Consider the following 23,180-nt stretch of genomic DNA (forward strand, 5'->3'; position numbering starts at 1 on the left):
CACATCAATGTGTTGTCCTGTCAAGACCTCAATACCTCAATACCCCCTTTTTTTTGTTGTTTTGCCAGAGTTTTAAGAGCATGGTGGAGCAAAGTAAAAACAAACTGTCAAGCAATATTGAGATTACATGCTGCCTAAAGGCATACTATACAGAATTTTCCTAATTCTCCCAGTGATCACTTAAAACCAGGCCCACATCTCTGCAGACTTTCTGCAGACTGTAAACAAATAGCAATGCTGCTTGAATTCAGATTTTCAATCTGGATCACTGCTGAAAACTAAAAAAGAATATACAGTTTCTGTTTGGGCCTGCTAATGACCTACTGGAAGACACACATACACACTAACTGCTGTGAAACAATCAGAAAATAACGTTATATTTCTCAGATTCACTTCGTTTTTGCCAAAACTGCTCCCTTTCTTCATTCACTCACTAGCTCACTCGATCACTGCTGCTCTCTTGAGCGAGGAAGGAGGGGCCAACTTTAAACCGAACAGCAAGCAACAAATGCTGCATATTTACTCATCTAAGTAATTGGCACCTTTAATCAGTTTAGAAAAGCCTTTACAGTGTCAATGGTGGCCGTTATTGTTTTTATTGCTCCTTTTTTGGTTCCAGTGCACAGCTTGACAACAACTTGACACCAGCGCTAGTCCCCTCGCAGCGCTCATTGGATCAATTGCTTCTCAAAAGAGAAACTGCTGTTTCATGTCACGATGCCAGACGAATCAGTCGGCTCAGTGGAGTGGGCGGACTCAAAGGTCTGCACCCAGGCAAATTGTTTTCATCATAAAAGCAGAATTGACCCTGAACTTAAGAATTCACTCCAGCTTGCACGCTCGCAGGAAATCACTGTGTTCAGACTGGAGTCAGACCTACAGTACGGACTGCTGATATTTCATCATCTCCACCACAGATTTCAGTAGCGTTGATAAAATGAAAGATGGATGTGGATATCCTGGTGACTCAGTCCATATGCTGCAAAGATCTTGCATTGTGCAAAGGTATCAGCTGTCTTGAATTCTTTCCACAACAATTGTTACTGTACTCCTTTTGTCTGCTCTCTCCTGTGCTGTCTCCAGTAATAGAGCTGAAGTGCCAGGAAAACAAACTTCAAAAAAACACAGAACAAAAACATAACCAAAATCAGAAATAAGGCTTATTATAGGAATGGAAGGCTGTGCTTATTTATTTACCTGATGACAGTAAATATTTGGTGCTCAGACCTCATCATAAACATGGTGTTATTATCCTATAGTGGGATCTTATGTTGAGCTGAGTATAGAATTTTTATAAAAGTGTTTTGAAAAGGTTACATGTGAACAAACATTCACATCTTGCTAAGGCCAAAGGTCGACTGTTCATTGAGTCATGTCAGGATGAGTGTACCCAAATTAAAACCCTTGATATCAAAGTGAAATATTGCTTTAAAGTGTAGTCGTCTGATGCCAGACGGGGAAAAGGTCTTGGCGAGACACCCCAGCCACCTGGGCGCCCGGACACCCTGACACCTGGCAGGGCTGACTGTGTGATACTTAAGTGTTTCAGACTCTGGCCAGATGGTTGCGTGGAGAGAGAACACACCGCGTACTCGCAGACACATACAGTTTGGCATACAGTTGCCTCGCACAAATAATTCATGTGGGCCAGATGCACTGCAGAACTACAGTCTTAAGCACATGCATACACATGGACAGTGCTCACGTTCCCTGCATGTGCTCCATTTATGGGAAGGTGAAAGGCATTTACACACGATTTCAGACATTATGTTGCATATTAATCTTTACATAACCTTGAAATTTAAAGGGATAGTCGGACTATTTTAGGTAGTGTTGTATGAGGTCGATAGTGTATTGTCTACAGTAGATGTCAATTGGCAAGGCCTCACTTAGGAGAAGCAAAGAGGAGTACCAGCATGGAAGCTAAGCAATGTCCTGCCACGGACAGGGTCAGCATCACAAGGTTATTTAGCCACTTAAAGGATCAGTATGTAACAACTGCGCCTCCTAAAAATGAGTACTACAGTCCAAATAGCAAGGTGGAGCCAAAGACAACATATTGCTCATGTCATAAACTACTACTTCTAAAAGCTTCTTAATGACTTCTTATGACTCATAAACAGATCCTAACTCATTCTATTAACATTTGGCATTTATTTAACCTATAAATTATAGTGAAATGCGCAAACAACAACAACAGACTTTGCTCACTGGAATAGAAATTTCAAAGAACACTGCAGCTGTAATGTTATTATCAGAAGAGCAAGTATTTCAACTTAGCTTTAATGCCTGATAACATGATACAGCCACAGTCATGATTTATTACAGTAAATATTTTACAGATTTCTCCTTTAAAAAGGTCCACTTAAAAAAGTCAGCGTATTTAGGGATGCACCGATACCAGCATCGGGTATCAGTCACATACTGTCCTCATGTACTCGTACTCATAAAACTACTCCAATACCCAACATCCGACACCAAGTCACAAGAAGAAGCCGCTCCATACAAGTAAACATCAAAAGAACCGCCATGATGTTTGCTGATGCTTACCTTCTTCCTATGGACGCGTCGTCATCACGAGCGAGAGACTCGTTGTCCTCAACATCATCCATTAATGACTGCAGAGACTCTGGAAACTGTCCGTAAACTTCCATGCAAGTCCATGTAAAACTGAAACAAATGCACAGCCGCTGTCCAGTAAGTCCTGGCAGAATTGATCCGAAGACGAATTAAAAAAAACACCGCCGCCACCAATCTGTAACCGTCTTTTCTTCATAATAAGCTGCTACAACTTCTCTTTGTGTACTTGTTCTTCACCAAAACGGCATGACAGCACAGGACACGCAACTTCACTCTTTAGAGTTCACAGCAGGGTCAACAAAACTGTTGCACACATGGCCCCACACTTATATCTGTCCCCCCTAAACAATGACAGGTAGGAACCAATTAGCTCTTAGACAAGAGGGACATGAAGAAGAAACTTAAATACTACGCATGTAAACGTGTCATTAAAATACTAGTTAAAATGCTGTAAATGATAGTGAAATAATTATCATATACAACACCATTTATAATAGTAAACTTAATTCTACAAGTCCATAATAATGTGAAATTATTATACTGAAATATATCACATACACAGTAAACTGCACAGGAACACAAAATCAGTAAAGTAACTTACTACAAATTACCTAAAAATGTAATGTGTATAGTTAACTATGGTTACACTTGTTGCACAAAACAGCAACAATGATTTGTTACATTTAGAAAGTGACCATCCACTGAAAGTAATTGTAAGAATTTTACCGGTACTTGGTATCAGCAAGTACCCAAATGTAAGTACTTGTACTCAGTCTGAAAAAAAGTGGTATCGGCGCATCCCTAGTCATTGTAAGTGTTTACTATATTTAAAATATTTTCACTTCTTTACTTTATTGTCAGACAGCCTTTTCTGACAGGAAACAGCTGTTATGTTACTCCCTCAAAACCAAACTGCAGAAGACGGGAGTTGCTGGTCTACCACTGCCTTCATATGTTAGTTTGTTTGTGTCATTGTGTAACTTTGGTGTTTTAAAAGGTAAGTCCTGATTCACTATAATCACACAATAATACAAACAAACCAACAGATCAGGTTAGTGGTAGACCAGCAGCTCCAGCGTTCTGAAAGATAAAATTTCTGATTTCACCTATGGAGTTTGGTTATTTTGGAGAGAGTACTGTTTGGCGCATATAGCAAGGGTTTCCAATTGGAAAAGACTTGCTGAGGGCAATGTTACATATTCTAGATATGGCTAAAATATGCTTTTCTGCTGTCCCCATCCACAGCAGTGCATTGCTTAGCCTCCTACACCAGTGTGCTGCTTCTTCAAACTGGGGGCGTGCCGATTGCCATCTTCTGCAGGCAATACACCGACTATGGATAAATACCTCATACAACCCCATATCCAAACTATCCCTTTGATGTATGAGGAAAGAACTATAAAGGTTTCATAGGAAATAGATTTTTCATATTACCTAGCTTTATGTCATTGTCAACAAAATATACTGGGCCTCTTAAATGACTGTACTATTTATATGATATATGTACCAGGCTGAGGTTCAAGCTCAGAAAAGGTTACAGCATATATGACCCATCCTGATATGACTCCCCCTCCCTCCACCCACCACCTCACACAGACATGAAGGAAGAAAGATGGTTCATCTTGGTTATTCAAACTTTTTGTGTGGGAACAGAGACAAAGGTCAGCCTCCAGATTTTGAATAAGGATAATGACAAAGAGAGAGAAAAAGCAGACACAGAAAGATACAATGAAGCCCTCTGCCCCTCAGAAACTACTTCAGAGGCAGTGGGTGAAACAAAAGCTGGCGCAAAGGGACAAACAAAGTAATGAAAGCTCGGAGAATTTTCGAGAAAGATGACACATTTCTTTCATTTGCGGAGAGAACGCCTGCTTTTCAAAGCGACGTACAACACAATGCTGAAGCACGAGTCATTTTTTCCCTTTTGTTCTTCCCTGCAATTGTACTGGAAATCATATGGCACATAAATCATGTGGACATTTCTTTATTTCTACCACGCACACACCAGTGCCATATGCTTTCAAGAGGGAGACCATTTGTTTTTCAAGGGGCCCTTGGAAAAGAGCTTTGATGCCATCCAAGAGATGGAGAAAAAAAGAGAACAGGCACATTTCATTGAAGTTGCCCCCCTTTGGAAGATAAAGCCAATGTGTATTAGAGAAGAGGGGACGCTGTCTTATATCAAAGCCCTGGAATGACTCTCAGGTTCGTTGGAGGTGTAGTGCATCATCGATGGGAGAAATCCCAGTGCTCCCAGTGCTTAAGCAAAGGTGTAGCTACCAGTAAAACCAGCACCATCCCCTCTCTGTCTCGCTAAGATCAGTTCATTCATATTCCCTGCCTTCCATCTTCAAGGCAATCGCTCATGTCTCAGTCGTAATAGAAGGTACAGCAGTCACTTCGACCTAGCGAGAAGGAGCTCCTATTATTCCCTCATTGCGTTGACGGATGATTCCTGGACGCGATAGCAAGAGAGGGAGACGTAATGCACAGAGAGAAAGAGATAGAATATAAGGGAGAAGGGTAATGCTCAGGCCGCTAATGTTTGCTTTCAGATTTGAAATAAAGCTGCTGCAGGGAGATAGGAGACAGATCAATCAATGCACAGAGAACGGGGTTAGCATTCTGGGTCTAAGCAGGTGATTTGTCTATGGGCTGAAATGGAATTGGACATTCATACAGGAATGGTTATGAATATGGAACCAGGCAGTGACTTTGAAAATGGAACAGTTCAGGATGAGGTGCTCCAGTAAGCCACAGAGACTGCGGTGGGAACAGGTGATGTAGTCTACCAGGCAGCCATTTTTCATCGCCCGTGTATAAATTCCCCAACGAGGGCTTGGGTTCACATCCTTTGGTATTTTATGTGCTGTGATCCTTCTTCCTCCGTAACACTCGCTGACTTCTCAGCATTTAAATGAAGAGGACACAAAGGAAGAAAGACACTAGAAAGGTGTTATTCATCCCATACCCTGGGAGAAAGAATGTGTTCATGTGGGTGTGTCTGCAGGCTTTCAGCTATCTCATTCTCGCTTATACTCAGATGCCCTATCTGTATTGAAAGAGTTATTGGTCACTGTTCATATTTACAGACCTTGCAGCAGGCCCTCCCCAAAAGTACAATTTGTCTTCTATGCAAAAATGCATAAAGTTCAGCTAAAGCTAACGTGAACTAGCCAAATTACACACGTATCCTTCATAGTTGCTGCCTGCCTCTTGTCATTATTATGATTTTGGGTTTCTGTCCAGTTATGTCCTGTTTCATCTTGTAAGCGCTTTTTCTCATGTAACTGTTAACTTCCTGTCTTAGTTTTTCCCCGCCTTTTTGATTACTTATTTGTTTCACCTGTCTGCACCCTGTGTATTTAGTTTTGAGTTTAGCATTTCAAGCCCTTGCCCAGTGTTTTATGCATTTTTTTTTGTGGATTCTGCTTGTTTTTCAGATTCTGCTTGTTTTGTTTTGGGACTTTGGATTATCTGCCTTTATTTCGTAACAGTCTTGTTTACTTTCTGTCTGCCTTTTTGATTGCTAAATTCATGTCACCTTTCCCAGATTTGTGCCCTATGTATTTAGTCTTTGTGGTTTTCCCCCTTTTGTTGCCAGGTCATCTTCATCTTCAGAGTCAAGCCTCTCCAGCCTTTACCCAGTACTTTCTTTATTTTTTGGATTCTGCTTGTCTTTGTTTTTGGACTTTGGATTACCTGCCAGCCTGTTTTTGTTTGCCTCTGGACTATTTTTTTTTTTTTTACCTCCATAAGCTTTCAGTATTTTGACTTTGCATTTTGATTAAATCATTTAAACGGCATCTGCTCTGCCTCCTCTCTGCATTTTAAGTCTAACCTCTTGTTTTTGCTACCCTGCTTGACAAATATGATAGTGGCTGCCCACATGCATAAGAACCAAAAGATTATCACGCCTGTGATGATGGTTCTAGGACTAAAAAGTCCATTGCAACCACTTCTATCGGCCTACAGGCCAACAAACTCCACAGCACCTGAATGACCTTTGGTTGGGGTGTTTAAGTAAGTCTTGGAAAAAACTTCAACATACTTAAACATTCCAGGCCAATAACAACAATTTTGAGCAGAGTCAGAATCTCTCTCTTCAATACAGCAGACAACAAAAGTTGCTTGGCTCTTCCTTCTGGTATTTTCCATAGTTGCTTTTGGAGCAAAATTCCCTCATGTTATGTCTCTGGACATTGTTGTTGAGTTGCAACAAAGGGATATTTCTCGCATGTAGGTTTGTTGCTTGGACACAGTACTGGCAATAAACCTACACACAATCACCACGGCAGGATGAACCCACTCAGTTTGGCCAAGTCAGATTGTGATCTTTAGAGTTTATGCACAGAATGAAAACTATAGACTTTCTTTTTATGGAGTCACTTTGTTATTTCACTGAGGAGCAATGATTGTAACTCTTTCAGTGTCAGTACAGTTCACATTAAATTACACCAGAATTACAAATACATATCTCCCCCTTCCCTGTAGTGCTATTTATCCATCTAGATTGTTTTGGTGTGAGTTGCAGAGTTTTGGTGAAGCAGAGATGTGTACAGCTGATATCTGTAAAACTTACAATGCACACCAAAACAATCAAGATGGTTAAATAGCACTACAGGCTGGAGCTAAAATATGTATTTTTAATTATGGGGTGAACTGTCCCTTTAAGATATACTCAAAAGGATCTGTATATCTCTCTCTGGAAAGTTCCATTATAGAGAGCCCGGGGGAGGTGAGATGGAGGGATGGTGCAGGTGTCACCTTGACGAGTGCACTAAATTAAGCAAGGAAGTGTTTTATTTCCTGTGAAGTCAGTGTTTTATTTAACAAAAGAGGATGTGTTACTGTTGTATTTCAAAAGTTACATTGTATTGCTGTAAATTTATTTGTAATGACTTGTGTTTAGAACGTACTCCCGGACTTATTTTTTACAATCCAAACATTTATGGCCTTAAACCTTCCCAGCATCCCATCTCCTCAAGTACAACATCATCCTATGTGAACTTGCGTGGTTGTCAGTGTGCACACGTGTGGGCCCATGTGCCATAAAATGTGTAAATGTAAATAACACTGAAGTTTGTAGCCATTAGTAAATGTCAAAAGTCATTCATGCCTCAGTATAAAACTAAGGTACAATTTAGTGCAGCCAGTTTGTGTTGAATCACACCTATCCAGCCCTAAATCAAGCCGTGCCCTATGAATCAGCTGTGCCCTTGTGATTCATTGCAGCTGATTTGGATCTGAAATGTCCTTCCCTCCCACTTACGCTATCTGATTGGCTTCCTGATGTAGCTTCCTCCCATCTCCTTCCATTTGTCTAATGAAGAGACTATTGATTACTCATGCAGACAGATGGACAGACAGATGGACAGAGAAATAGTGACAAAGAGAGGAATAAACATACAAACAAATACAGACGCGTTGCGCGACAAGGGGACAGGCTGGTGTGCCAACGACAGCCGTGAGTCAGTGTTTATGTATGAGAGATCACATTGAGATGGGATAATCAAAGGCGAATCAGTTTTACATATTTGACTCACACCATATTTCATGAGAAATACGGGGCCATTGAAAAACATGCATTTGAGGCAATGAGATTCCTTTTCAAGTACATAGTACAAAGCCACAGTGTTTTCACTGTGTTCGGGCTCACTGGGTATGTTTGCACTGCCATGATCAACATTTGGTGCTGAAGATGTAGCTGACAAATGGTGCAACTTCAAAGAAAATCTTCAAATAGGCAGAGCTCCTTTCTGTTTTATCTGATGGTACAATGAACATTTTTCAGCCACACTACTGGCATGGCTCTAGGGATGGTGTTAGTCTGTCAGTCGGTCCAGCACTTTGGGCCAGACTTAAATCTCAGCAAGTATTGGATGGATTGCCATGAAATCTACAACAGATATCCGTGGCACCCAGAGGGTGAATTGTAATGACTTTTGTGATCCCCTGAAGTTTTCTCTAAAGGCCAAAATGAAGTTAGTTTTAAGTAAAAACTCAAAATCTCAACAGCTATTAGGTTGATTCTCGTGGCATTTGATACATATACACATGTACATATACACTCCTCAGCTAATAACAAGGTAATCTCCTATTACGACTTTTCATCTAGCACCATAATCTGTCTAAACCTGCATGATAAATTACATTCCCATCAATCTCAGGTGTTTTCTATGTTTGGTGCTAGTTGACAAATGTTAGTGCCATGTCATGATCCAATATTCCAAATTTCCAGTAGTAGAAAAAAAATGTCCCATTATACCAGAAGCCCATTTATCTAACAGCCCATTATCCTGAACACATGCTCTGAACATGTGTAGTAACTTAACTGACATAACTAACATTATTTCTACCCAAACTGACATCTTTTCATGAAGCAAACCAAGTATTTTTGGTGACTAAGCCTAACTAAACTGCAACAATTTCACAATGTTAACCACATGTTATGTCTTATTGTCACCATGACAACAAAGGTCACCTGACTGTTGTTATCATGATGATGAAGGTCACCTGAATATAGAGGATATTTCAGAAGATATTTCAGTCCAAAGAGTAAGAGTGTGTATTTTCTGAGTGACGGGCCTTTGGAGCAAAGGGCAGTTCTTTCTGGGACTAAAAGTTGTCAGACAAATGGGCTTTTAGTCCAGCGGGACATTTTTTGGACTATTGGAGTTTCAGAATAATCTGAAGAACTGGTAGTACTGTTATTATCATGCTAACGCGCTAAACTCTGAGGTTGAACTTGGTAAACATTATACCTATTATTACTATAGGCCTACATAATGCTATGATATGTAACATTTCCACATGAAACTTCTAGACATACAGTATGTTACATATTTTGTTGACTTGTGTACTTACATTATCGCAAAAGTTTCCAGACATATGAGACATATGGAATATGTCAGATACACCAGAAAGTGAGGAACAAAGTTGACCAACATGACTAAATGCATGAATAAACGTGAATAAAACTTCAGTATTACCTCATCCATAAACATGATTTCTGCCTGACTCATGTCAGATCGATTTTCATCAGCTATGTTGTTGTTGTATGAAGTGAACAAAACAATCCCCATGACTATACACCAGACTATATCTTATGTTACTGTTTTAATGTGAGAGACCCCAAACAGAAGAATTTGCATATGTCGCTGTGAGCATGTTAGTATGCCACTGTTAGCATTTAGCTCAAGTACAGCCTCACAGAGCTTCCAGTGTGACTGTAGACTGTAGACATTCAGTGGTGCATATGATTACCAGAATGAGTAAGGTAAGTAACTTCAATAGATATAAGAGCCGCTCTGATATTTTAAACCTGCCCCACTGTCAATACAGCCTTGACTGTGAAGCCAAACTTTGCTTGCAGAGCTTTATTTTAAATTCTGGTGGAGACCTCAAAGTTTCAAAGATACCAAATATGTCAACCCGAATTTAGGAAAAACCTAGAGATCTAGAGTATTTCCATTTGATGGAACTGTAAAGAACAGAGAGTCTTGGGTTTGAATATTTCAGTCAGTAAACATCATATAGCTTCAGTGAAGAGGTGGAACAAGCGGATACAGAATATATACAGTATGTGATACAGTCAGGCAGTGTGGGATAATGAGATTTTTTCTACCTTAAAGCAACTTAAGCAAAGTGTTTGTTGATGGGTTTGAATCATTTCAGTCAAGATGAGGCTATTATATTTTATTTCAAAGAACTGCTTAGACATCCTGGCAGGCAGTGTACAACCAACATACACAATACAACCTCCTCCAGATTGGTTTTCTAATATAGAAATACAATCAGTCTTCAAACTAAATGTATTTTCATTACATTCATGTGATGTTCTCTGTGTTGCCCTCTGAGTTACTTCTATCAGATCAGTATCCCCCCCTCCTCCACTTCCTCAGTCTCCTTCCTCTGTAGTCAAACCCCTCTAAGACAGGGCTGTAAGGGAGCTGATCTCCTTTGATTCTCTTGGACTAGGAGGAGACAGACAGGGGGAGAGAGAAACTGTGAGAGAGGGAAACGGAGGATTCACTCAGAAACAGCCCCGGTCCTCTCATCCTGCCGCCGGAGCACACTTGTTTCCCTCAGAACTTCTGTATTCTTCCCAGGGCCAGAGTGATGCGGGGGAACGAGGGGGTGGAAAAGGAGGGAGGGAGAAAGGTGTAAGAAGAGGCAAGAACAGAACAGGCTCTGCATACAGACAAAGATTTAGTCGAGAAAGAGAAGGACTCACAGAGGAAATCGGGGAGAAAGAGAAAGGGTAGAAAAGTCAGGGATTAGACACAAAAAGAGATTTGAACAGTCTCTGCCATACTGTCTAAGTAGTAGTTGAATATGTTGCTTTTAATAGAATTAAACCTTTAGCTGTGAGTCACATGCGCACCATTTGAAAAGAGTTTCAGGAAAGAGGTTCCAATTATCCAGCTGTAATTATTCATAATTACAAGCCAATGACCATTCCTACTCTATATAATGCACTTAAGCACCTTTTGTTTTTGGCTGCACACACAGAGAAGGGGAAGTGAGAGGGAGGAAGAGATAGTGGGAGACTTGTGCTTCTTAGCCGCAGCTCCTAATTGATTTGGTTGCTTAATCCCTCTTGGATTGAGTTAAGGAGAGAGTGCGGCGTGATTGAGGCATCTGAATTCCCTCCGTGGGACGCGGCGGCAGCGCGGAGGTCATCTAAATTGAATGTGGATCAGTCACCGCTCATGTTTACTCTGAGGATTTGGCTCCCGCTGTCAGCCAGGACTCCCGGTCTGTTAGGACAGATCATGAGCGAGGGCCATCGACTCCAGTCTGTTTGTTTGTGCACGCTCTCTCCCTCGTCATCTGGGCTTTTTGTAGTGTGTGCTTGAGTAGACTGGACTGTGTGACCGTGGGAGCATTTCTTGAGCAGTCCAAGCCATAGACAATGTGTTAGTGGATGAGCCACAGTGACGTCACCTATTGGTTTGTGAGCTATTGTTCTGATGTCTGGCGGCCAGTCGTGTCACAACCTTTCGCATATTACAACTAAATAGTACACCAAAATATGGCTCTGAACACATTTTAAGCAAGAAATAGGAAATGTCGTAACAGAGTATTGATCCATATTTAATCAGCAGTGCCTAATATTACGGTTTGATCTCAGGTTTGAGAGACTTGGAAACAGGAAACATTTTAAACCAAACCATGATCCTTCCCTAACAGTAACCAAGTGTGTTTTGTCCCTAAACCTACCTATATTTTGACCACAGCATTGTTACACTATGAAATATAATTAGTTTGTATAACATGCACAATAAATGTATACATACATACAAATCTTTTAAGAGTTTTTCAAATGTTGTATTGCCTTTTAGACCTGACCAGGTCACATAGTGGCAGTCTTTCTTGTATTACAACTAAATAGTACACTGAAATTTCTTGCTTATAAAAAAAACATTTTAAGGAAGGATTAGGCAATGTAGTAACAGATTATTGATCCATATTTTATCACTCCTTTCTCGGTTTGATCCAAGTTCTTGAAGGCTGCACTGGAAACTGGAAACATAATGAACCCAAACCATGATCTTTCCCTGATTGTAACCAGGTATTTTTTTAATCCCTAAGCCTATTCATATCTTAACCAGATTGTTTTCACATTACAAATAATAGTACCTTTGTAAAATGTGCATAATTAAAAACACATCACATACAAATCTTGCAAGAGTTTCACAAATCTTGTGATCCCTTCAAGACATGACCCAGCTGCCCAGTTGTGATCTTTCTAAAAAATATATTTTAGCGAGAAATAGGCATGTAGTACTGGAATGTTGATCCATAATTGATCAATATCGTCGAGTTGGACACTTTGATCTGAGTTTTGTGTGCCGTGTGTTGCACTGCACAGGCTCACTGAGAATGACTTGCCTGACTGAATGACTTGATCTCACTGTAGCGCAGCCCAAAAGTGTACCCTGTTTCATAATCTATTTTATTCTAACTGGGATCATCATTTACAAGCTGAACATCATGCTGAATTGAAGAAGACTTGAAACTAGCATCTGAGCAAACTAGCAAACTATTTACTGAGGTCATACATCAAGTGAGAAATAAGCTAATTTTCCCATAAGACTCCATACAACTGGACCTTTTTCTGCAACCAGCAGAGTCGCTCCCTGCTGGTCATTAGAAAGAATGCAGGTTTGAGGCACTTCCGCATTGGCCTCACTTTTCAGACCCAGAGGCTACATTCACTTCTTCTTCTGCTCTCTATGGTCATAGCTCAAAATATCCATCAAATGTCCATTTTAACACTCACGTCCCCACTCGCCACATGCTACTCCCCTAACCCCGACTTTTCCACACAGCTTTAGATGAGTGGAGACGCTAACTTCTCTGGCAGTGGAAGAGAATATTCATGCCAGAAGTGACTATGGGTCTCTTGACATTATGAGGTTAAGCACAAAAGAAACACATATTAAGGCTTAGCTCTGGACTAATATTGGAATGTGACCATGAAAGACATTTCTAATCTGCTCAGCCAAAATCACATTAACTCCCCTCATGTATTTTCTCCACACTAACAGAGCTGGTTCTGGGAACATTTTTAATAGGAAACTTTCCCCTTTACACTGGGGCTGCTGAAGGAGGAGGGGGGCGGGGGGCAAAAGTACAAGAAAATTCTTCTTCTGTAACTAATCTATGCTGATTCTGGAAGCGGGGTGGAAATTTTTGTACACTTGAGCATGCATACATGGCTGGAAACAAAGCTCTGCAGTTTTTCTCCTAATAAACACAGCGCAGATCTATCAGAGTCACTTTCCGCAGCATGTCAGGGCAAAGAAAAACCACCAGTCCATTCCAAACATGAAACATCTCTCCGGGCAGGAATATAAGAAATGGCACCCCGCTGAAATGTGAAGCCAAGCAGGACGCCACTAGAAGACAGATGATTGGCTGTCAGGATCTCTCTAAGACTCGCTGATCACCACACGGAGCACGCAGACTCTCTATACCCTGGGTCCCCTGGGGGAACTGTGAGAGCTCGGTCTACAAAGCAAAGGGAAGGAGAGAGGAGCCGGAGTGAAGAGGAGGTCATTAGGAGCTGCTTCATTGAGGAGAGGAGTATGAAATTGAGGGCAGCACATATGACCAACCACGACACCCTGCTACAAGCCTATTCATAGCTTTCTTAATTACAATGCATGCACTTTCTACCCATATGTCACATTTCCATAAGTGGTGATCATTAGCTTTCACTGGGGTTTGATCAACATGCCCTTTTCTGTGTCTGAAACATGTGTTTATGCTGCCACGGTCACACAGTGGAGCACAATGATGAGATATTTCCAGCTCTACAGACCCACACTCGCTGCTGGAGAGAAGAAAGCTAACACCAGGGTACACATGCTTTTACTGTAGATTTTGCCCTTTACCTTGCTTCAGTCTGTGCTAAGGATGTAAACCAACACCAGGCTGTTCTAACTCAGCTTTTGTTTCAAACTATGACTCGTCATTTCAGGAGGCGCCCCTCTGTGCTGGTAAAAGGTTTTTTTGAGCAGAGTTTTTCCTTACTTTTTTGTGGGTCTTTAGGACAGGGGATGCCACATGTTGTAGAGATTGTGAAGCCCAGAGGCTAATTGTGATTTGTGATATTGGGCTTTTCAAATAAAATTTGACTTGACTTGACTTGCCTTGAAAGTTGGCGTAGGAGGTGGGCTGGATGGATGCAAGCACCAGATTTTCCCCCAAGAGACCAGGATGCGTGTCCCGTGTGAACCCAGGGGCACGTTCAATCAAACATGGGGCACTTAAGTCAAACATGTCCCTGAAACACATGAGGACCGTTTTGCTGCAGTTTTCGGGTTGAATGACATGTTTCCTCAAAATGCTATGCTACAGTCTGCAACCATGGATGCAATAAATACTGGATACAGTGTTTGAGGTGGGCCTATGAAAGCCTATGAAAGCTGCTCAGTGGTGGATGAAACCAACTTTCGGGTATAAAATTACCCACATCTTCTGCATCGTGCACTGGTGACTTCTGCCAGCAGAATCAACTAAATTCCAGTTTCACCCACTGATATATGACAAAAGATTTAGTTGTTTGGGTCAATGTGCATCATATGACATTTTCATTTAAACGTTTTGGCCACTATGTCAAATTAGCTTCAAAGGTCAGCGCACTTCCTGGGTATGTAAGGTATGTAAGTAACATAACTTGTAGGTGATGTGATGTAAAATAACTTACATAACGTGAAGTTACTTATTTTAACCCAAACCATGATCTTTTCCTAAACGTAGCCAAGTAGGTTAGTTTTGTTGCTTAAACCTAACCAAGTAGTTTTTGTGCCTTTAGTCCAAATGTGTGTTGCTTATTTGTCCTTGCAAACTTGAATGGACAGCCCTGCACGTGTGAAAGTGACCCTAGAGAGGCAACTATAGTGTCATAGTCATAGATTGAAAGAAAGGTGCTGTTGCTTGGCATTGCTTCCAATTTTTTTTTTTTACCAGTGGCCACTCTCAATATTACACTAAATAATTCTCCTGAGGCCCAAGAAGGATTTTCCCCATAAGCCACCATTATAACAGGACACCTTGAACTGCAAACAAGGTCAATTATGACTCCTTTGATTAAGAATTTTGGATTAATGGATTCATTTATATTTAAGACTTTTCTAGGGCAGAGAAAAGCAATTCAAAAAGCATCCAGATTTTTTGTCATAGACACTTGCTACTCAGTCACACTGCAGTTTTTAAAGAAAAAAAACATGCACTATGGAGCCATGAAATTCTAACTTTTATTTTTACACTGTGATGACCTTCTGTTCTATTTCCACTCCTCATTTCCACCTGGACTATCAACACTAACACAGCTTGCCTTTTCCTTTGCTTCTTTTTTGTTTTGGATGTGGGTGTGAAATACAACTCATTTCTGTTTGGAGCTTAAGTTATATGTAATGTATGAGGATCATACAGAAAACTGTAGCATGAGACAGTTTAACACAGACAATTAGACAATCTGTAGGTTAAAATTTCATCAATCAGAAGCCCAACCAACTTCTGATGTAAAGCCAGACACAGATATTTGTGTGACAGAAACAGATACAGATAGTACCTCTGTGTATGTGCCCTACTCTGGTCACCCCATTCAAAAGGGCTTACACACACCACTGGTGATAGGATTCTTGTAATATGATGACATCCATACCACAATATATTGTCATAATTACCTCAGTAACAATTAAAATGAAGCATCAGTTCATTCATCCATTTTCTATACTCTTATTCTGGTCAGGATTAAATGATTAAGTTCATAAAAAGCATGTAAAACTTCAGTAAAGGAGAACCATATTCAGTATATAAACAGATAACTAATATAAGATATGTCTTTATATAAGGTAGACATACTGTATGATGAAAACAAAAATAAATAAAATGATACTAAAACAAGCACAATTAAAATATGTCAGACAATATGGTTAAAATAAACACTATAAAATAGTTGAATTACATCAGAGAGAGTTATTTTGACCAATCAATCCGAATGACTGACTTCTCTTAAAGAGCATGTCTGCGTGGGTACGAACAGGATTCACCTCCTTACCAAAGTTTATTTCTGTCCCAGTATCCCACGTGTATGATGACAGTTGCGTGTCACTTCTTTTGTGTACGTACAGTTTGTCTTTTCTCACCAGCCTGCAGAGAAAGAAACAAGCGGTGAGTCATCTTTGCATCATGATGTAAAACACTGCTGCTGTGGGACCTACAGTCAATATTCTCCTGGTGGTGGCTTTAAATTAAAAAGAATATATATGCACTGGGCTGCACTGGAGGAATGTATTCACCAAAGATACTGATGTGGAAAATTGGATCGGTGAGGGATTTGTAGAATTGGTTTCAGCCTTAGTGTAGATTCACACTACTTGCTAAAATGCAATTCGGGTCACTTCTCCACCCATGAAAAGTGACAAATTGAAATGCAGACACCCTAAACAGCACAAGAGAAAGGGCTTTCTGTTAAGAGAGGAGCTGCAATGCACTTTTTAAAGACCTAACTTGAGTAAACTCAGCGTTTTGCGAAGTTACAGTGTGTAGTTTTAATTAACACGCCATGAAGCTGTTATCAAGCTCCCATTCTGGCACCACAAACCAGTTTTCAGGCAAAGTGCTGGAACATTGTGCAGCTCTAAAAGTTTAACAGTAGTTTTATACTGTAGGTAGTGATATCAGAGGTAGATATTGTGGCTGTGATAAAAGCCGGTGGAGCAGTGGCAGCGGGCCTCCAGATAGTCTGCATGAGCTATTCCAAAATAGAACAAAAGCAGATAAGACTCTAATCTCAGTAATGGCAGAAATGGCTTTTCTGTCCCCATGGAAACAGATGAGGGTCAGTAAGCCATGGTTGTCCTAGTGTGATCCCAAACAACAAAATGGCTGAGAGGCAGGAAATATGGCACTCCCCAGAGATTTTTTTTTTTCTCGGCGGTGGAAGAATTTGAAAGTATCTCCCAGTTTTTACCAGGGGGCTTGAATTGTGCAGCTGACAAGAGTGTTTTTCCATCTTTAAATCTGTTCTCTCACATCTATAGCTGGATTACACACACTCATTTTTCACCGTACGAGCCAAGACAAATGGAATTACCCAGGACAATGGGATAGATTGTGCCAAAGACGGTGTGTGCCGGACAGGTGTTTGTGCTGTTTTATCATGTACACAGAGGCAGCCTTCAGATAATTACAGATTACCTTGAATGTTAAAGGGATAGTTTGGATCATTTGATGAGGGGTTGATGAGTAATTTATCGATTACCTACAGCAGATCCCCAGTTTGGAGAAGCAGAGAGAGGCACCAAAATGAAAGCAGCTGGAACAGCTGTGAACAGGATCAGCACCAAAAGGTATTTTTACCACTTCAAAAAGGTCTACCTAAAAAATCAATATCAGTTTAAGTGTTATATTTAGAATACTTTCACCACTTTACTTTGCTGTTGGACACAACTGTTAACAGGCCAAATGTTGCTCTGTCCAAACCAAACTCCATAGGTGAAATTAATATTTTACGTTGCAAAAAACAGGAGTTGCTGGTCTGTCTGTTTGCGTTATTCTGTGACTTCAGTGAATCCAAACTATACGTTTAAAAAACTGAGGTTACACAATAAATCACAGAAACTAGCAGACTCAGGCAGTGGTAGACCAGCAACTCCTGTATACTGCGAGGTAAAATGACTGATTTTGCTGATGGAGTTTGGTTGGTTTGGAGAGAACTATTAGGCTGAGAACTGTAAGTGTATGTTGTATTTGGAATTTTTTCAATTTTTATTCATTTTAATTTGGCTTTTATAATGGCAGTTTCCTGTCAGAAAAGGCTGTCTGGTGGCAAAGTAAAGAGGTGAAAATATTCTTAATATAGCGTACACTTAAAATGATATTGATTTTAGGTGGACCTTTTTTAAGTGGTTAAAATACGTTTTGTTGCTGATTCCATTTATTGCAGTTCATTGCGTCTGTTGTGGTACTCCTCTCTGCTTCTCCTAACTTTGGGGATTAACTGTATCAAATACATTGACTATTGATAAGTACCTTATATAACCCCATTTCAAATAATCCAAACTATCTCTTTAAAATGTACTGCAAATGCATACAGGTAATGAAACTCCTTCGTATGCCAACAGCTGTGATATGATTTGAACATTGTAGGAATCAAAAAGTGCAGATATAAAAGCTTTTAGAGTCCAATGGAGGTAATGGGGAAATGCTGTGAGTCAGATGGGAGTGTTGTTACCATAAAGAATTCAAGGATCCAATTATGTCTTTCAGCCTCGGCTACCTCTACACTTCACTCATTCAGAGAACAGGGAGAGACTGGGAGAGAGGAGGAAGAAATAGAAAGACGAAGTTACAAGGACAGTATGTGAAAGAGACATGAAAAGAGATACAGAATGAAAGCACATTTTTTTGTGGCAAGCAGAGAGCATTGCTCATATTATTCTTTGACCTGGAATTAATCAACAAGAGATGCTATTAATCTGGATGGGCTGTAGTTCATTGTGTTGTTTCCATTGTTAGCCTGGGCCCACCACCACCTCAATTACTGCCTGCTTAATTCGGCAGTGCCCACTCCATCAGTCCCGAGCTTTATTATTCACAGGAACATTTGATTTAGCGCAGCATTCAATTTTAATAGGGTAAACACTGGGAGTCACAATTACAAACATACTGCCATTGTGAATCCTCTTTCGTTAAATTTGTTATAGCTTGCAGGGGTCAATCTCATTTTGCCACTCAAAGGACACAATATCTACATGCAGGACATAAATTGAGCAAAGATTCTCCTCTCTGGAAATTACCTTGATACATTGTATGCATGCACAAACGGATTTCAACAAATATGGAGTACAGTGTGCTCACTGCTGTCAGAGAGTGAGAGATGAAGACTATCTAATCTTCACAGTGAATGCAGATCAGAGTGGATGTTGTTGTGACCAAAAGGACTCTTTTGGTAGCTGTTTTTCCATTGAAAGGAGCACTGAAAAATGCACTGAATTAAAAAAGATTATTTTTTTTCCCATTGAAGTTTTAATTTGAAAAATGTTGTAACTTTATTTTATGTTTTTGTTAATTCCAGATAACTTTCAAGAAGTTTGCTGTAACAAGCTAAAATTTGGGACTGTTTGTAGTGAAAATAGAGGCACAGTTCAATTGATACACTTGTTAGTTATTTCCAACTACGTGTTAGCGTTATTAATGTAAATAAGAGAGTCTTTTTGTGTTTGGCAGGTCATGTAAACATTATGAATGATAGCTGCAAGGATTAATCGATTAATGGATTTTTAATCGCTTATTAAATTAATTGCTAACTATTTTGACAATTGATTAATTGAAATTATGAACAAGTTGAAGGGCCAGCTTTAGGAGCATCTGGTGGTGAGCTTGCAGACTGCAAACACCTCGTCTCACCCTCCCATTCTAGGTGTGAAGGAGAATCTACAAAGGCAGCGAAACACAGCAGTGTACATATAAAAGAGTCATTCTCAGGTAAGGTAAAGCACAACAACTCTTATTTTCAGGTGATTATACACTAATAAAACACGCATCTGTATATTTTACTGCATTTCTGCCATATTCTCCAAATTGACCCCCATGAATCGTCCACACCGGACCTTTAAGAAAAAAGCACATTGGGTAATCATCAAGTGACTAAGGAGGTCCATGTCTGCTAGGTGTAAATGCAAGATTGAGTCAGTCAATCACATCAATATCTAATTATTTACAATATTGATCATTTAAATAGTGGTGTAGCTAGTTAAATATTTATAATAAAAGGCATCTTAACTTGCCAATTGTATTTACATAAAATTGTCTTTTTCAGAGCATCTATTCGGTGTCTGTTGACACCTTATCTTCCTTAAATTGTTTTTGTCTACACACCTGATATCATGTTAGAATGAGCATATAGACTACACATACAGATTTTGAACACATAAAATATATTTTTTAAAATGTTTTATAATTTTTACTATCCTCAGTGTTCCTCAATAACAAAACACTAGAATCTCCTAGATGATCTACTGATGTTACAGGTTAATATGATGACCACCAGTTCAATCGCTTTTGAGAAATACTGTTTTTTGTCAGTTTGGTGTGGCAGACGGTTCTAAAACTACCATCAAAATGCTTCTTTGAAGCAATTGGGAACATTCATCGAAACTGAATGAGAAAGTGAACTGACTCAAATACATTTTCAGGTTCTATGAACCACAATCTTTAGCTCCTGTCTGCTGTTAGTGAGCTTTTATTACGACTTTTAAGTCATAATTGACTTCTCTCTTTTATGTCCACAGGCGTGTACCTCTGACTTTTTTATCAAAGAACCAGATATTCTCTAACACAGTTGCTCATCTTTTGTTCTGATGATTCAACCTGGAGAGTTTCATGCACATCCAAACCTTGGACGCGTTCCAACCTCCAGTCATCTGACTTTGTCAGTACAGAAAATGAATCAGTTGATACTGTACATGAACACCTTCTTCAAGGTTTCTGAAGGTTTCAACATGTTACTTAAAACAGTTTTTAGGACCATTATGGATGCAATTTAAGACGTATTTCAAGAAAGAAAAGAAAACTACCGTCAACAGAAGGAATTTTAACTTAAAGCTGCGACGTGGGACTTTCATAATTTGTTGATTACGGAGGCCCCTGAAGACAAAAGCAGTTCTGCTTCCACTGTAATAACCACAAAATATTATGTCAAGAACAAGATTATGGAAATAAAAATCTTCTCTCTGGCTAGAATCCTACTCACTGTAACTTTGCCTGGGAAAATGTAAACACAGGCTTGTTTCATCTCATTTCAAAGAGAATCCGACCCGATGGCAGCCATTAAGAATAACTATATAGCTGATTTTCTCACAGATGCTGTCGTTTGCTTGTAGGTCATATAGAGACATCAATAATATACTGAGAATTTTTCATAACCAGTTAAAAACTAGTAGCTTTAATACCTCTGGAAGAAGCTACTTTTTTGATAAAGAGATGAAACATTAGCCCACACATCACAATGCAACATGCTAGGTGGGTATGCTGGGATACATTATGGCCAGGCTGAAATAAATGTAACTCTATTAAAGTATCAATAATTTCATAATGCAATCAGACCCTATCAAAATTGTATAAAAGGCATTTTAAGACATTTTAAAGGTGAAAGGTTTTGTGTTTATTGTTTTGTCATTGTCTGTTGATTTATGTCATTTTTTTGTTAAATTAAAAAAGAGAGGTAAATATAAAAGGTAAAGGTGGAGAGCGTGGTCTCTGCGGGCACAGAGGTGGCCCCGTCACACACACAAGATTATCACTACATGAGTTTTTGTGTTGTGTAATAGGGAAAGTCCTGCATAGTTTGTCTTTAAGATGTGATGCTTCTACAGATCTCCCAGCAGCATCTTTTGACCATCTTCATCTTGAAACCATCTTCTTTTCATAGACATAGACATAGATGAGCCTCACACATATCATTAACAGGAAACAGGAGAATGTTGACCACGGTTAGACCAGATACCAAGCTTGCTCAACAGCACAGAGCAAAAAGGGGCGGGGCTTGGATAGGGTCAGTTGTAAAGTGCTTTTCCTGTTAAGGTAGAAAAACGCTTTATAAGTGCAGTAAATTTACCATTTTTGTCACTTGTGCCATTGTGCATCCCCCAAAATGAATGACTCCATATGCTCAAGCTGGGTGGAACATCTGAGGCAAAATGACTGCAGATGGGTGAAAGCAGAGGACAGTGGAGCCACAAAGGAGACATGAGTAATCAGAGTGGAGAAATGTCACTTTGGCTCCTGCCGCCTTTTGCATTGATTGGATGGAGACATAATTAAAAGCGACAGCTGTACAATCAATAACCATCCCCCTGCTCACCCATGGGCAGGACTGCAGACCACCCTCTCAGCACCGTCTGTGTCTGTCTGTCTGTCTGTCTCGCACACACACACCTCTCGGTGGTGGTGGACTGAGGAGTAGTGATTCGGAGCGTGACCAAACGTGTCATGCAGCAGCAGCAGACGTTATGTAAGAGAGTCATCCTCGCCTGGCTTCTCTTACTCTCTCCCTCTCCCTCTCAGTCATTGGCTCTCACCTCCAAACAGTGGGAGTGAAGACTCAGCAAAAACAGCCAGAAAACACCCATGAACGGCTAATGTTGGATCTAAAAGCCTCCCACGTGCTCTCATCTCCTCATGCTTTCATATGTCATCAAGGCTCATATCAACACCTTGGCCCATTGGTTGAATCATAGTGTGAAAACTGCGGGGTAGAGGCTGAGGGTGCCAGTAAGAAGGCACGACAACAGACGTGCTGTGCACATCTCATAATGATGAAACCATAAGGATGCCAAGCTATTGCTCTGAGTTTTTTTCGTCAGCGTGAGTCCTGTTTTTAGATTTGTATTTTTCTTATTTTGGACAGAAAGTGGTTCAGGAACCGAGTGAGACAGGAATGGATCAATGCTTCAAAATGTGACACATAAACAAAATTCTTCACAAATCTAAATCAAGTTGCAGTGAATACAGTGAATGCCCACATTCACAGTATAGCATCTGTGGGTGGATAATGCCCAGGGTGTAGAACTGAGAAGGGATGTAGGAACATGTCCCAACCAATATCCAGGGAACACTTAATTGTCCCTAGCAATTATTGAAAACAAAAACTTAAAATATAACCACTGTTGACCGACTGTCTTAGTTAAAGAGATTCAGCATTGTGACAATACAATAGCACACAATATTTTTTGAAAGACCCTCAAAAGCCTTGAAGTGGTTTGGTCCACCACCACTTTTTACTGCCAAAGTATTTAATATATGAATAAAGCAGCAATTATCCAGACCATCAGTGGAGAATTATATACTTATCCAGGGATAGCATGGTAACATTGAAATTTTAAAATGAATAATTACCTGCTTAAAAAGGTAGTCAGCAACCTAATCTAAGTATCACAATATTAAATGTAATGTAACTTGATTACTTTCTGTTACTTTTGAACTACTGCTGGTCTGTGTAGCAAACATTAGTGATTTTTCTTTCAATTAGATGTTGAGACAAGATAATGGAAAATTTTCTACCTGGTGAAAGTATTTTT

At 39.9% G+C, this 23,180-nt stretch overlaps 1 long non-coding RNA gene across 1 annotated transcript in view; it reads right to left on the bottom strand.

The window, feature by feature from the left end:
- Window positions 1–10,309: 10,309 nt before the first annotated feature.
- The window catches only part of LOC146314105 (uncharacterized), a 106,861-nt gene continuing 93,990 nt past the window's right edge, over window positions 10,310–23,180 (bottom strand). The window contains exons 2-3 of the long non-coding RNA XR_014771936.1: window positions 16,157–16,248; window positions 10,310–10,773 (exon numbers count right to left, since the gene is read on the bottom strand). This is a non-coding gene — a long non-coding RNA (uncharacterized LOC146314105). The remainder of the gene's footprint in view (window positions 10,774–16,156; window positions 16,249–23,180) is intronic.

Source organism: Lutjanus erythropterus, chromosome 15 (genome assembly GCF_056507025.1).
Source record: "Lutjanus erythropterus isolate fLutEry1 chromosome 15, fLutEry1.hap2, whole genome shotgun sequence".
Classification (NCBI taxonomy): Eukaryota; Metazoa; Chordata; class Actinopteri; order Lutjaniformes; family Lutjanidae; genus Lutjanus; species Lutjanus erythropterus.